Here is a 16,952-nt window from a genome sequence, read left to right on the forward strand (position 1 = left end):
CTTATGTTTATCCATTTGAATGTTTTTGTGTTTTTTTCATGCAGACATTTAAATGTTGATAGGTCTTGCTCATTGTTGACGGCTGTTCAGTCACTGGCTGAAAATACCTTTATCTCTGGTTTTTAGTTGTCTCATTGGCAATCACATACCATATCCTTACTTAATTTCAACACTTCTTAATTTAAGTTATATACATTTGAGAATATCATTTTCAAAAAGACAAAACATTACAATTGGTATAACAAATAAGGCACTTGTGTTTTAATATTTCATCTTTCACTGAGATAACACCATCAAGTAAAATGTGTAAAACAAAAACAGAAAATTAAACAAACAGCAATAAAATAACTCAAGCAAGTGTCAATAAACCTGCACAAATAACATGAATAACATATCTAAGGTCATAAGCAAGTGACAATAAAACATACAGCAATAATATATCTAAGGTCATAAGCATAAACATGCAGCAATATAATACATTGTATATCTAAGGTCATAAGCAAAAGACAATCAACATACAGCAATAGTATATCTAAGGTCATAAGCATAAACATGCAGCAATAATATATCTAAGGTCATAAGCAAGTGACAATCAACATACAGCAATAATGTATCTAAGGTCATAAGCATTTAAAAAAAACATGCAGCAATAATATATCTAAGGTCATAAGCAAGTGACAATCAACATACAGCAATAATGTATCTAAGGTCAAAAGTATAAACATGCAGCAATAATATATCTAATTTCATAAGCATAAACATACAGCAATAATATATCTAAGGTTCTCTGATATTTGTCCTAAAAATGTTTGGCTCTAGCACCACTGTTGAAAAAGTAATGCCCCTTTTTTCAACAATTTCCTCAGAGGAAAAAGGGTTTTCCTCAAGGGAAAAAGATTTCCCTTAGGGAATTTGCTGCATAATTATTTCCTTTGAGGAAATTCTTTTTCTTTTGAGGAAATTTGCCGCTTCAAATTTTCCTTTAAGGAAATTTCCTCTAAGGAAATCATTGTTCTTCAAATTTCCTCTAAGGAAATTTCTGAACATCAAATTTCCCTTAAGGAAATGTTTTTCCTCTATAAAAATTTCATAACAGTACAAACATTGACAAACAGTATAAATATATTTTCTCCTAGACTGAATTATTGATCATGTTGATACAAAAGATTATATAAAATAAACACTTTTCATGTCAAATTAACTTGTCTTCTGTTTCAGCTGCTGTGTATAATTATTCTACCCCCTACATAACAGTTCAGTGCATAAATAATTCCATTCACAAGACATCTTCCTTCAATTGGTTGAATAAATTTTGGCAACTTGTTCTTCAAACATCTTCTCTGTATATTTGATATGATGGAGAGCCATGTACATAATATTATGTACATAAATGGATAACGCATGTGTTTATTTCGACAACAAACATGACAAAGACACTATTTTTTTTCTGAATTTCTCCATAATCCATCAGTGAATATGTAGGTTGTTACATTTTACACCATTGTGTCCTTGTGCATCTTTGATAGTACTCCATTTTGTTTATAGCAATTTTGTAGAATTTTTTCTATTTCTTTTTCCAGAAAAACACACAATTGAGTTCATTTCACATTAATTAATCCAATTAGCACATTATGTAGAAAAGTATTAACAAATAAGTTCCCTCTTCAGTATAGACTTGCAGGACCTGACGATGATAAAAAAAACCAAGATATCTGACCTATAAATACACAAAATAAAAATAAAAAGTTATAAACATGATAAATGGAGAAAAAAACAGCAATATAAATAGGCTTATTTTATCATGTTTTAATTAAAGTCATAAGAAACCTCAAATTAAAAAAAAATATGTATAATAATTATGTTTTTTTACTTATTTTTAATTGCTTGCTTCCAGGAAGCAATTCGCCGATACATATTTTCCATATACATAGTGACCCGAGCGTAACCCTCCTCGTAAAAATCCGGTGACCACAATATGCAAGGGTCTGTCATTGAAATAAACAAATAGCTGATTATACATGTTAAACACGTGCTCAATACCCATGCTTTTTGTGATTTGTTTACTATAAGGTGGCAATCGGTAAAACTCAGCTTCAAAACACGGCATTTAATGAGCAGCATTATTTGTTAAATCATAACAAACAGAGAGAAAAAAAAATTGACGATTTATATGATATACTTGTGAAAATAATGATAAATCGTGTACAGAGGACTAAGTTTATGATGTATACATGCATTGGTTCAAAAGTTGGACAAACTTTATTTTTCATCACTCACTCGTTTCATATGACTTTAACATTTGAGAAACTTTCATTTGATATTCTTACTTGTCATGCTTTATATGAGTTCTCTTATTTCAGTGCTTTGTGTCCAAGATTTAATATTCGTTGTTTAGTGCCTTGCAGTGATATTTAAAGTTTAGCCACTTGCAAAAGTTGTTATAGAATGTTCATATGCTGTGTTATTTGAACCACTGTCCTATATTATGGTCAGGTAAGAGGTTGAGTGCTCACAGACATGATATTTTTTTATTAATTGTTATTGTTTTTGAACATGTTGAACTAAATTGGATTGTTTAAATCTTTTCATGTTGGGATCTTTATTGGCTGACCTATAAAGGAAGTGTTGTCTCATTATTGAAGGCCAGCCCATCATTGGCCTTTAATTTCTTGCATCCACTTCTTTGAACTCTGGTGGATAAGTCACTCATTTACCATACCACATCTTCTTATTTTTATAAGAGTCATCATTCAAAGGCAATTATTTTTATCATGTTTATTACTGTAATTCAGAAATTATCCAGAGGTTTTTAGTAATGCGATTAATGTGACTGGGTGAGTATCGCAAAAATAAGAAATCATATTTTGATAACAGAAACATATATATATCATGTATATACATGATATATAATTGATGCAGATTTTTTTTGTAATCACAATAAGTTGTCCATTCCCTGAAAAATCACAATAATAAAGGCAAGCAATAATTTCTGAATTTACAGTATATAGAAGTGGTCTTACCATTTAGGCCTTGTTGTATTCTATTTATCTTGTTTTGTCGCTCATTTCTATTGAAACTGTTTATATTTTTCATTATTTTTCTATATTTCTTGTCCTATAAAACATAAAAAGGGTAAAAACTATTATTAAACATCAGTATTTTCTTTATATACAATATTTAATAAGAATGGAATATTTGTGCTATTTCATTTCACAAACTTTTTGTCAGTCATGACTTTCAAAGACTTTCACCCTGGTCAATAGTTTAAAAAACAAACATTCCCATACTTTTTCTTGGTGTTCGTACTAATTTTTCATTGGACAACAAAAACATGATTCAACTATTCTTCTATGATTTGTTTTGCTTGACTACCTTAAACTCTGAAATATTGTTTACACTGTATAATCTGTATGTGTCTCACTCGTCAAAATTTCAAATTAATATATAAATAACCAATAAGAATGCTATGCATGGCTCAGCTTGATACAAACGTACACTTTAAACCCTGAACAGTTGGAGCAAGTATGGACACAACATTCAATTTAAACTTTTCTCCATTGGTTAGAGGTATAGGGGGAGGGGGAGATCTCACAAACATGTTTAACCCCGCCGCATTTTGCGCCTGGCCCAAGTTAGGAGCCTCTGGCCTTTGTAAGTCTTGTTTTATTTTTATTTTAGTTTCTTGTGTACACTTTGGAAATTAGTATGGCGTTCATTATCACTGAACTAGTATATATTTGTTTAGGGGCCAGCTGAAGGACGCTTCCGGGTGCGGGAATTTCTTGCTACATTGAAGACCTGTTGGTGACCTTCTGCTGTTGTTTTTTTATTTGGTCGGATTGTTGTCTCTTTGACAAATTCCCCATTTCCATTCTCAATTTTATGGATACAACTCTGAATTGTAAATTTGGATTGTGATTCAATAGTTGATGCAGCATAGGTTTCTGACATTGAATGAATGTGGTCCAAGTACTTAAAAATTTTAAATTGACAATTAACCTCTAAAATGGTCCAATATTCAAAATCTTAATACATGGTTAGATGCAGCATATCAACATGATCAAAGAACCCAAATAATTCATTATTTGATGAAATCAAATAAAGTTCAATTTTGGACCCTTTAGATCTCAATGTGGACCAATTTGTTAACGGGCCAAAATATCAAAAATCTAAATGAATGGTTAGATTCAGCATATCAAAGAACCCCATATATTCAATTTTTTGGAAATCAAACAAAGTAAAATATTGGACCCCAATTTGGACCAACTTGAAATTTGGGCCCATACTAAAAATCTAAGTAAATATTCAGATTCAGCATATTAACATGATTAAAGAACACCAAGAATTTAAATATTATTAAAATCAAAATAAGTTTAATTTTGGACCCTTTGAACCTTAAGATAGACCAATTTAAACAGGACCAAAAAAATAGGAAGCTTAATACACAGTTAGATTTGGAATATATATATCAAAGAACCCCAATAATTCAATTTTCTATAAAATCAAACAAAGTTTAATATTGGCCCCTTTTGGCCCCTAATTCATGTAATTTCTAAACTCTGGACAAAAACTCTGGTCACAAACCCTGTGTTTGAGTTTCATAGATTTCTGTTAACTTATACTAAAAGTAATTATGCGAAAACCAAGTGTCTTCGGACTACGACGACTACATGATAAAATTAAGAATGGGAATGGGGAATGTGTCAAAGACCCCCCTTTTTTGGACTATCAATGCATTTGAATGGGGACATGTAATTACCCCCCCCCCCCCCCTTTTTGTCCTGGGTTAGGACCCCCCTTTTTAAAATGACTGGATCCGCCCCTGAAGGGTCTATCATTAAGTTTGACAACTTCAGACATACTACTTTACCAAAAAAATTGACACATTTCATCCAATTTAATTCATTCTTTACTTGCTATTTCATCCATAATATTTTAAAGAAAGAAATTTGGAAGGAGTATCATTTTAATTTGCAAGTTATACACTATCCAAACTAGAGACCTAATAGAGTAGATATATACTTGACTAAGGGAGCTACCATTTGATTTTTATGGGGGGGGGGGGGGGGGGGGGCTAGGATGAAAAATTTTATCCTGCATTTTTTTTTAGCTGTAATCTCTGTCCTGCCTTTTTATTTTTCACTCTGTTCATTCCTGCCTTTTTTTTTTTTTTTAGTTTATCCTGACTTTTTTTACCTAAATTGTCGTCCTGACTTTTTTGCTAGTGTCTCATCCTGCCTTTTTTTTTCTCAAACAGTCAGGGGACTTACTTAAATGAGTGATTTTCTAAATCACTGATTTAAGTAACATTTCCATAAAGGTTGGAAGTTAGAGTTGTCTTTCTTTAATAATCACCTATTTAAGTAGTACAAATTAATCACTAGAAGAAGTGATTTAATTTTATTGTAGCTTTAAATATAGAATACTAATGATCCAGGGACTAATTATGTTTCTAAACTTATCAGAACCAACATCTGTGTTGTCTAGGATGACCAGGTCATTTCAGGTGATGACCTTGTACTGAATCTAGGATAATGACATAAAAATCACTTGTTTAAGTATCAGACCTCAATTTCCTTCCCAAAAATCACTTCTTTAAGTATCATTCTTTTAATTATCCCTACTAATTTCAACACCCCTGAACAGTGAGATTTTTATTGCAACAGTAGAATTTTATTACATAATCTGAAAGATGAAACCTTGAACTTCACAGGAAAAATACTCCCACTGCTGGGAAAAATCTTTGAAGAAAGTATCAGTTCATTATGTAAAGCCATTATTAAAGCATTTTTTCAACTAAAATAGAATTTTCAGCTAAATGATAGCATCAAAGGCAGAAACCTTTCTACTTAAAAGAAGCAAAAAGTTTATTTTTTTTTAATAGTACTAATTAAAAGATATTATTTAAACCAGATGTGTTTAAAATTTGGAAAAAAATACAAAATTTTAATTTGTGACAAAACCACAATTTTGCTACTCGAATAAGTGATTTAAGAGGGTGGTAAAGGGTTAATTTCGTGCAACGTTTTCCGCCTTTTTAATTCACGTGTTTTCGTGTTTTGAAGTTTTATTTCTCGTTTTCTCGTGTTTGGCTCGACGTGCGTGCCTCGTGTTCTCCTTTATTTATTTTCCGTGTTTCGTGTCGGTACTCTTAATTTCTCGTGCTTGTCCTGCATATGATTAAAAGTAAGGCCGGGATGAAATTCAAAGCCCCGCCCGGTCATTCAGGAGATTGTCAGTTTAAATTATGTGTTCCCATGCAGACTATTTAAAATTCAGCCGCCTATAATATTAATTATTATGAATAATATTTTTCTTTCAAATCAGTTGCAACTAGCGGACGCTAAAATGTGACTGCAGGGTCATCTTGTCCATTATTTATAATGGCTGGATTATCTCCAAGAACGGCTGTTTCATAAATTATTTTTACTTTTTACATTAATAGTTACTATTTTATTTCTCGTGCTTCGTTTTTCCCGATTTTTATTTTCCGTGCAACGTTTTTGCCATTTTTATTTTACGTGTTTCCGTGTTGAGGGCCCCCCTTTACCACCCTCATTTAAAAATCAAATATTTCAGTAAGTCCCCTGACTGTCAAAACTCCTGTTCTGCCTATTTTTTTCAAATTTCATCCTAGCCCCCCATAAAAATCAAATGGTAGCTCCCTAATTTAAATCAAACTTGGGGTGACTGGCGACAAAGATTTAAGGAAATAGATGACAGTTTACCTACAATGATCTAGCTTCATGGCAAAGGCATACATTACAGACTACATCCTGTACATGGTCATTCTTAATTGTGTTTAAACTTTGGGAGTTCTTTTTTTTAATGTTTAAAGCTAACAATTTTAACTACATACATTTATCAAGATTTGATTCTACATTTATATATAATTGTGTATGTCACATGTATGTACATGATGTATTTTAATGTAAAGCATCTGAAAACTCATTAGCCGTTTTCATAGCCTATGCCTGAAAACAGAGATTTCTTATTAAGGAGAAAGCCCCGCCCCCCCTTTTTGGTGTGAAATATTTTGTTGATTATATAGGGAATCACTGAAGCATGACTGGAGCAAGCATCCCCCTCTGCCCCCCCCCCCCAAAAAAAAAAATAATTAAAAAAATGGAAATTTCTGGATCTGCCCATGTCAAACTTTCACTCAGGTCATTGGTGAAGAGTTGTCACACAAAATAAATGATATCAAATGTTCATATGTATATGTTTTAGCTCGTGTAGGTGTAAGGAGGCAACCATTTGATTTGTCAAATGTTTGTAGGGCGAAAAGGGTGAATAATCTTGCCTTGTAAAACTTGTGCTATAAATAAAAATTAATACATTTCCATTTAAAAATCCGTCAGCCCAATCTCATCCAGTGAAATAGATTATTATCTGTTTTCGAAATTATATGGAAGTACTTAGTAGTTCAGACGCATTGCAAGGCATTTTTTCTAAGGAGACGTGTAGACTCATTTAATTGGGGGAATGGAACCAATAAATTGATAGGATCCGATATGATCTTCCCAGTAAGGAGCACCTATTTTTTTAGGTAATTATTATTAGTGTCGGTGATCTCACAAGTAAATCAGAGAAAATATTGCATGCAAGTTAATAAGCAGAGAAGAGACAATTATCAACTTGTGTATTATTCATTTTCTCGCAGTTATTTACGGTAAATTAACTATATGTATATATATCCCAAAACAGGTGTTCGGTTCTAGTACTATACAATTTAGTAAAACTGCTATATTTTGGGGCCGAAAAGGGGTCTTACTGAACCTACTCCTTTATAAATCTTAAGTAGGAATGCGTGGGTTCCATTTCATGAGACCTACACGGATTTGTTTATAAAATAAATTTAAAAATTATAAATACAGTTTTCAATTCTTTCCCGGCATAGATAAAAAAAAATATGAAAATAAATAATCTTTTGAAAATAATACGATATGGTTTAATTATTTCACTTCATTATAATGATAAATCCTTCAGATCTGAAATGTTTGATTAAAACGAATTTATCATTTTGATCTACCGATAAACTTTAAATTGAAGTGACATGGTCAGTTAAGTAACCTGATTAGTTGCATGGCTGATTACCATCTTACAGGTGACCCAGTAATTTTCCATATGACACTAGCGTGTACCCTCGGGGTGTGTATAACTTATTTTTTGGGGAACATCCTGTCCACGTGTAATACTTGGCATATATTGCAACATTTGACATTAAACAAATTTTCTTTGTAGCATCGGAGGCAATTTCATGTTCAACCACACAGAAAATTTCACACAAAAAATATGATAAAATCATAAGAAAAAGAATAAGAAATACTAACAAATAAATTTGGCATTAATAAAACGGGGATTCGTGTATTCAAGAGCTTATTTTCAGTGGACAACAACAAATGGAAGTTTTTAACGACCTTGACTGGCTATAATATATATATAGCACTTGCACGGTCGTTCCAGTGGACATATTTCATACCAGATTACTTATTCTTTTTATATATATGACAATTATTGTTTAATCTGATACACGTACCTATAATGTACAGTATTTTGAACAGCTTCAAATATATGGGGTCCGTAGTAATACCGCAAAGGACCTCCTTAGTGCACTAAGAACAAAAATGTGCACTAAGAACCTGATGGAATGATACAACTGTTACAAAGGACATGGCATATAAAAATAGACTTTGTAAAAATTCATTATTTTAAATTTTACAATTATACCTTTTTTAATTAGAAAGTTATCTAATGTGTATTCGACACGTGCCTCAAAAAATTGATTGTCACCTTTTTAGTGTAATAGGTAGAAATTCACGTTCGCTCAACCTTGACCCGTTCATAATCTGCTAGTAAACTGTTTAAACATGTATATATGGTATTTCAAATTGTTCTTTATTTTTTTCCCATTTGTTTGTTTCTGCCGTATTTATTCTGTCTGTTATAATTTTTACTTCTAAAGTAATAAAGTATTTTCAACTCTTTTCAGTTTGGGAATTTTTAATCCTTTTAATTTTAAAAAGACAAATAATTGTGAACACTTCACGGGAAAGTGAGGATTTATATTTGGTTGCTTAACGTCGAGATGCCAATACTTCATTCATTTTTCTGATGTCAGGGACCATGCCTCACAGCAAGGTTTTATAAGGATAGAACATAGGCAAATGCAAATAGATTCTATTGACTATATCTTTGCTGCTTTGGTCTCTGCATGTATAATGATTCATTATGTTTTATGGGATACTTAACTTCTGTTCTACAAATTTTATATTAAAATATATTCTGATTTTTCATTTTTCATGAGATTTTAGTTTCTGTTGATTAGAGGCAGTACAAAAAACATGTTTTAATCATAATTAAGGTGAACCCCCCCCCCCCCCCCCCCTGTCAACATGACACCCAACCACACCGCTTGAAAATCTTAAAATATTTTTTAATGTTATCTTTACTATATATATATATATATATTGAATAGGGTGACACGTTGTCGCTACATAATAACCAGATAAAATGGATCTTGTTTATACAAAAAATCTTTCAAGATTGTGGTTTCTCAAACATATTGTAAATATTTATTGTTGTATTTGTTATCTCTGTACCGATGTAATGCATTTGCTTTATGAGAATAAAGATATATAAGTAACTTCTTTAAATATACACAAGTCATAATTACATTGGCCAGAGGGTAACTTGATAATTAGAGGATCAAAGGATTTAATTAAGACAATCCAAGACTGCTACCTCTATATTTTATTATACATATCTTTATTAGCCTCATTTAGAGTGATACAGCAATTGCAAAACGGGTAGATACGATCTGTAATCAAATAATTAAACTAATCAAAAGTTTATTTAGAGTAACCATATGCCGGATGAACAAAAAGTTTGCCATTTATTGAAAAACATATGGTTTTATATAACAAGAAAACTTCTCTAGTATTCTAAACATTTATCACGTACCCCCTCCCCCAAACCTCCGCTCCAAGCTCTAGATTCTCGCCTGCACATTGTGAATTATATTTCTTACATCAGATGCTTATTACATTATAAAATAAAATGGTATTCATCTTCAATTGTTGAAATAAAGATGAATTGTTAAAAAAAAAGCATTGACATCAGTTTTAAAGTTATTGTTCATAGGAGACAGTTATGATTTATAGTCTCTTTTTAAAACGTAATATAATTTTACCTCTTGGAGTTTTTCTACATTACTTCTGTAATCGGATTTTGAAGAACCCCACGGACACCACATACTCTCATGCATATGTCACTCATTCAAGGTATAATGATAATATATGTAAACTCTTGTGTTGTTAACAAGGAAACGAAATCTCAAAAGCATTTTTGTCTCAATTTGTATCTCAAAATAGGGTTCTTTAATTTAAAAAAAAAGCTTGCATAGCAATTTCCTTAAAAACAAAATATAACAAAGGCAAAGTTTTAAAACACAAAATTCATTTTTTTTTAATTTTTCTTTCATAAACTTGAAAATTTACCACGCTAAACCGTTAAGTTTATTCAACAACAACCATTAATTAATCAATAAGTAACGATAAAAAGACAATTGTGTATTGGATTAGGTTGATTGAACATGATGATTATTGAATTTGCAATAAGCCGTTGGTCACGTGCCGAGTGGCACGCGTTGATTAAAAAGTCATTTAACTTCAAAATTACAATATCTATTGATACCTAACTTTACAGATATGAGGTATTTAATCATATCCTCCTATATATCCATATTCTCTGTGATCTTAAAACATCGTTTTAGTGTCCTTAATGCAAAAACTTTCTTCTTAGTCAGCGCCTTTAAGAATTCCTTTGCGGTATTTCTACACACCGAAATATATGGCCTTATTGGTAAAATACCCACGTGAAAATACCACAGTGTTAGTGTCACTAATAGTCAAAATATTGTGCCGTGAAAACTGGAAATGAAGTTTAGCGGGACATAGGAAATTACAAAAATATTAGAATTGTTTACTTACATAGTGTAAGCGGGATGCGGGAATCTAAAAAAAAAAAAAATAGTAACTATAAAGCGAGATCCGTGAACAGAACCCCCAAATGAGACCCCATTAGTTGTGGCTTATTTTTGGTCTTTTTAGCTAGTTTCCTTCCCCTACATTACTTGTAAGTTGATCGTTTTTGTAAAGCAGCACTCGAGGTTTGACAGTATATTACCAAGAAATGCACAAAATATTGAAAAAGAAGGTTTAGAAAATTTAAATAATGGTATGCACACACACTCCCCTGTCAGCACAGACAATTATATTTTTGTAAACGCGCCAAACTCATTTCTTCCACAGTGAGACAAGCTTTACAATGTTGATGGTGGTGAAAATCTAGTCCAAATAATTATTACGTCTTGCAAGGCTATTTTATTTCTGGAACGCTTTCCTCTGACGAAGCCGAAATGTGAAACCAAATCAACAAGAAGTTTAACATTATAATAGAACTGAATATAAAATCGAAATGTAAATGGGGAATGTATCAAAAGACCAAAGAGCAGATAGCAGCCAAAGGGCACCAATGGGTCTTCAATGCAACGAGAAAATCCCACAACCCGAGAAGGGGTTCCTAACCAAAGACAAATGGGGGGGGGGGGGGGTCCAACTACATGTCCCATTCAATACAATACAATACAATATGCTTTATTTGAAAAACACTCCGTCACATTGACATGTGAAACAAGAGGTAAATTACAAAATACAATCACATACAATTAAAAAAAAAATAAAACAACTTAGAAATAAAATATATGGAAAATTACTTTATATTATAATATTTTAACATTATAATATTTTAGTTAACTTTGAAATGAATATAGACACATTTTTAAATAATAAGTTAATATTTGTCAATGACAGTTAGTCCTTTCATTTTTGCTTAATTCTGATATTTCACATAGTACTCTGGAATATGCTGATTTCTGATATTTTTTAACTAATAAAGAATTGCATTCAAATAAATAATGGAATTCATTGCCAATTGCAGTTAAACACAGATTGCATGTCCTTTCTTCTTTTGGAATGACTTATATACCATCTTCCCAGCTCTACTGGGATTTTACATTGCAGCATCTTAATTTTGAAATATATTTACGTTCGAATGGTGTTAATTTTAAAATTCAAATGCATTGATCGTCCAATAAAGAACAATGTAGAAAGGGGGGTTCCAACATGTCCAACCCTCAGACCCTCCTGGATCCCTGCCTGTGAGGCATGCTTTAGCTTGCCATTAATGTATACTAGTTGAGTGATAATGGACGTCATATTAAACTCTTTGATATTAAAAAAGAAACTAAAATAAAAATCATACAAAGGTCACAAAGGCCATAATCTGGCTCCTGACGTGGGAAAAGTGCAAAATGCAGTGGGGATGAAAGCCTTTACTGTAAATTCCTGAAATTACAATTATATAAATCATCTCACATCTTTGCCCATTTCTTGAAATTGGTCATATTAATAAATGCATGCAATATTTTCAGAAAATTTCAATATATAGGCTTTTTAAAAAAAGTCAATCTTGTGCATGATTGATCAATGATTATACTTGCACAATTAACGCATGTTGTTCTCAAAACTAAGAGGTGTCTATGCTATTTATGACAATTTTCATGGTTCAGTGGTTATAGTTAAGTTTTTGTGTTTTGGTCTGTTTTTCTCATACTTTATGCAATAGGTCTACTATATTTGTTGTATGAAATGATTGTAAGGTGAACATGTCTAGTGGGATGATGTCATCTGACCTTGACCTCATTTTCATGGTTCAGTGGTCAAAATTAAGTTTTTGAGTTTTGGTCTTTATCTATTAAATACTATAAGCCATAGGTCAACTGTATTTGGTGTATAAAAATATTTTATGATCTATATGTCAGTGGCACAGGTTTTATTTGACCTTGATCTCATTTTCACGGTTCATTGATCAGTGTTTTTGTGATTTGGTCTATTTTTCTTAAACTATAAGTAATAGGTCAACTATAATTGTTGCATTGAAGCCTTGTTAGCTGTATATGTCTGCCTGGCATGGTTCATCTGACATTGAGGCTTAAATTAAAATATTATTTGTTTGCCCTTTACCGACCGACTCTATAAATTCGTTCCGACTGAAAATCTTTTATTTGTATTTACCAGCAATATTTTGTTTTAATTATTTTTTGTTCCTCCCGAAAATCATATATTTGTATTTCCTGCTCAAAACTTTTTTACCGGAATCCACAGGTTTTATCTTCCCCGTATAAGGTTAAGTCCATTTGGTATCACGTCAGCGTTTGGCATGAACACTTGCATTTAGAGATTCAAAGCTTTTGATTGAAGTCGATGTTGAAAGTATAACCAACGTTGCCCTTTATTCTTGAAGAGCAGGGTTCATTCAAAAAAGTTTGTCCAATACAAAATTATCAACGTGTGTACAAAATATTTTGTTAACGGATGTTGTATCCTATATAACATGTATAAGGATGACGTTTAGTGATTCGTATATCCGGATGATTATGTTATTGCTGCCTATTACCAGCTTTGACATTTTATTTATATCTGAAATGAACCGAAGTCCTGTAAATTGGAGAATAATTGGCAGTAAAATCGCCAAGTTTTCCTTGCAGACCATTTATAAATGCGATGTAAAATATGTGACATTTGAGTTTCAAGTCTTTTAGCTTTTTTTTTATAACACCCGGACACACTCAGTCTCTAGGGTTGTAAATAATGTAAGATAAATGCTTAGTTTTAGCTCTTTTAACTGGTTGCATGATGATGATGGTGGGAAATGCACTGCTGGGCAGTGGCTTTATATTCTAGTCAAATATTTTTTTTTTATTTCACAGATATCATCTCTGATAATTTCAGTTCAAATTTTGATAAAATTGGTAGAATGTCGGAATGACACATACTATAGATAGGGGTTGGAGGGTCCGGATCCTGAAATCCCGGGCTTTAAAACATGAAATCCTGAGCTCCCGAATTTAAATAAATTTAAATTCTGCATCCCAAAAATTTAAAAAAAAAACAATTCCTGGAAATCCTGAAATCCTGAGCTTAAAAACACCCAATCCCGAAGTCCCGATAAAGGTCCTACCCCCTAATAGATTGCACATAGTAAAGCTGTTTCACAAACCATGCTAGGGAGATATATATGATATTAATAAATCTTTCGGTCAAGTTAAGCGTACAAGGTACATGTACCTAGTACAGAATATCAGTGCAAGTTAAAACTCTTTAAAAGTTCCAGGCATATAATTGTTGAAAATATGCTCGAGCCCTATATTTTGATATTAAAAAACAAATAGAAGTGCATATAAATTAACTTCACATTATACATGATAAATTTTTTTCATAACTTCCTGGGACTATTCAGAAACTTTAATAAAAGTAAAGATTAGTAAAATCGATCATTCTTAAAACAAGAGCAAATACAGACAAAAATGATATCATTCAGATATTGTATCTATAAAATAAAATATTATACCTACCTGCCTACCCATGACAAAAAATGTACCGAGCCAAGTTATTTTATGGGAAAGAAAAATAAAATATTTTACCTACCTACCTACCTTGTTTCAAAAAATAGGGTCGGAAAAGGGCAAACAAACAATATTTTAATTTAGGCCTGACCTCATTCTCATGGTTCATTAGTCTTTATTTATTTATCTTGGTTAATGTTAAGTTTATGTGACAGTTGTGATAAAGCTTTATACTTAGGACTATCAACATATTATCAATGATTAGTAAAAGAAGGCGAGACATTTCAGCATGTGCACTCTTCTTATTAAACACACATTAATATACATCATGTACATTAAACAGCAAAAAAAAATATTGATGCAAGATGCCATTCAATAATAACTTTTACTCTTTTATGTATAGGACAAGAACTATAGAAGATACAGAGAAATTATAAACAGCAGAAATGATAGGCAATTTAAAATTTGCAGAAGCAAACTAAACCTAAATGGTAAGGCCACTTTTATTTATTTTTTTAAAGTTGTTGAACTTGAAAGATGATAATCATGATTACTATAAAAATTAAAAGATGTGGTATATTAAATATGAAAACTATCATGGCTTTAAGAAAGCAATTGTAGGCCTGTGACGACCTTCAATAATGAGAAAATCCATACCCTATAGTCAAAGTAGGCAGCTATAAAAGACCCAAAGATGAAAAATTGAAACAATCTAACATGTCCAAACTGTAAAACTAATTGCCTAGTTTATTACAAAATAAATTACAAAAAATAAATATAACCGGTATGAAACAACAACAACAACAACCACTAAATTTTAGTGTCAGACTAAACTTACAAAAACTACAGGCTCTGAACTTTGGACAGGCACAATAGGAATATGGCAACCTATGATGTAAATTTCCTGCAAACACAGACTGGACTAATGTAAATCAACTAATTTTTCGCGACTACTTTATTTTGCGTTTTATACTTTCTAGTCTACATCACAGCTAATTATTTTTCGCAAGGTTCAAGTTTACTTAATGAATTTTAATAAAGAAAGCTACATATGAAAAACATTTATTGCTGTTTCTCTCTCCATTTATAACATTTTATTTGTTTATTTTGTGTATTTATAGGTGATCAGACATCTTGGTTTTCACGATCAATAGGTCATTACTGAAGAGGAAACTTAAAGTTGAAATTTATTTACAAAGTGCATAATTGGATTAATTTGAACTGGAATGTGTGCTTTCCTGCAAAAAAGAAACAGGAAATTTCATCATTATCACATGATAATGCCAATAAACAAAATGGAGTTCTATCATAGATACACAAAAACACTATTGCATAAAAGCAACAACATATTATATATATTATTCGAAAGAAAGGAGAATGCAGAACAAATACTATTTTGTTGTTGAAAAAAGGAACACCAGTTTTATCCACTCATTTACATCGCTCCCTCATATCAAATATACGGAAGAAGATCATTGAAGAACAATTTGCAAAAATGTTTTCTCTTAGAATTGAAGGAAAATGTTAAGTGAATGGAATAATGTATTCACTGAATTCTTACGTAGTGGATTGAAAACTGTACACAAGCTGAAACAGAAGAAAATTTTAATTTAAAATAACACGAAAAGTGTATATTTTATTATTTAATCTGCAAATATATAAACAAATTCTTTAGAACACCACAAATGGTACGACATTCAAATTGGTTGCTTATTAATGTATTGCATTGAAACAATTACATGAATTACAAAGAAAACAGAATCATTTTCTACAAATTTTTGTTATAAATCATAGTTAAATTTTATAAAAAGTATGAACAATACCTAGATCTAAACAGTCAGACTTTATCAATTTTCAATGTCATTAAAATGTTGAGTCAAACATTTATGAAAGTTTTGAATATCATTTGCATCAACTATACAGTCTTGTAATAATTATATTCATACTGTTTGTATACATGGTATAGCGAAGAAATGTTTAACAAGAACAAATAAGGGAAATTTGATGTTCAGAAATTTCTTTAGAGGAAATTTGAAGAACAATGATTTCATTAGAGGAAATTTGTTGTCTTGAAGGAAATCTTTTTCCCTTGAAAAAACAATTTCCCTTGAGGAAAAAACAATTTCCCTTTGAGGAAAAATCTTTTTCCTTTAGGGAAATTTGATTTCCCTTGAGGAAAACAACTATTCCTCTAAGGAAATTGTTGAAAAAAGGGGCATAACTTTTTCAACAGTGGTGCTAGAGCCAAACAATTTTAGGACAAATATCAGGGAACCAATACCAACCAAGTTATCAACTTCATTTTGACTTAACTCCAAAAATTAAGGTGAACAACTTTTGCACTCAGCGGAATTGCAAACTTGTCCCGGAGACAAATCTGCTTTTCTGAGATGTTTTACAAGGTTCCAAAAATGTGTTATCCCCTACAGCTTTCCATCCAGCTAAGGCAGAAGTATATTCTCTTTTATTCTCATATATCCAGTAT

The 16,952-nt window shown here is 31.5% G+C and overlaps 1 protein-coding gene and 1 long non-coding RNA gene across 3 annotated transcripts in view; one reads left to right on the forward strand and one right to left on the reverse strand.

Annotated features, from left to right (window-relative positions):
• LOC139527400 (uncharacterized) overlaps positions 1-16,952 on the reverse strand; it is a 37,335-nt gene that overhangs the window by 16,017 nt on the left and 4,366 nt on the right. The gene's annotated exons all lie outside the window — the stretch shown is intronic.
• Positions 11,126-16,175, forward strand: LOC139527373 (uncharacterized). The gene is made up of 3 exons (XR_011665344.1): positions 11,126-11,238; positions 14,871-14,958; positions 15,589-16,175. It is a non-coding gene; the product is annotated as an uncharacterized lncRNA (long non-coding RNA).

The sequence above is a fragment of the Mytilus edulis genome, chromosome 1 (assembly GCF_963676685.1).
Source record: "Mytilus edulis chromosome 1, xbMytEdul2.2, whole genome shotgun sequence".
Taxonomy (NCBI): domain Eukaryota; kingdom Metazoa; phylum Mollusca; class Bivalvia; order Mytilida; family Mytilidae; genus Mytilus; species Mytilus edulis.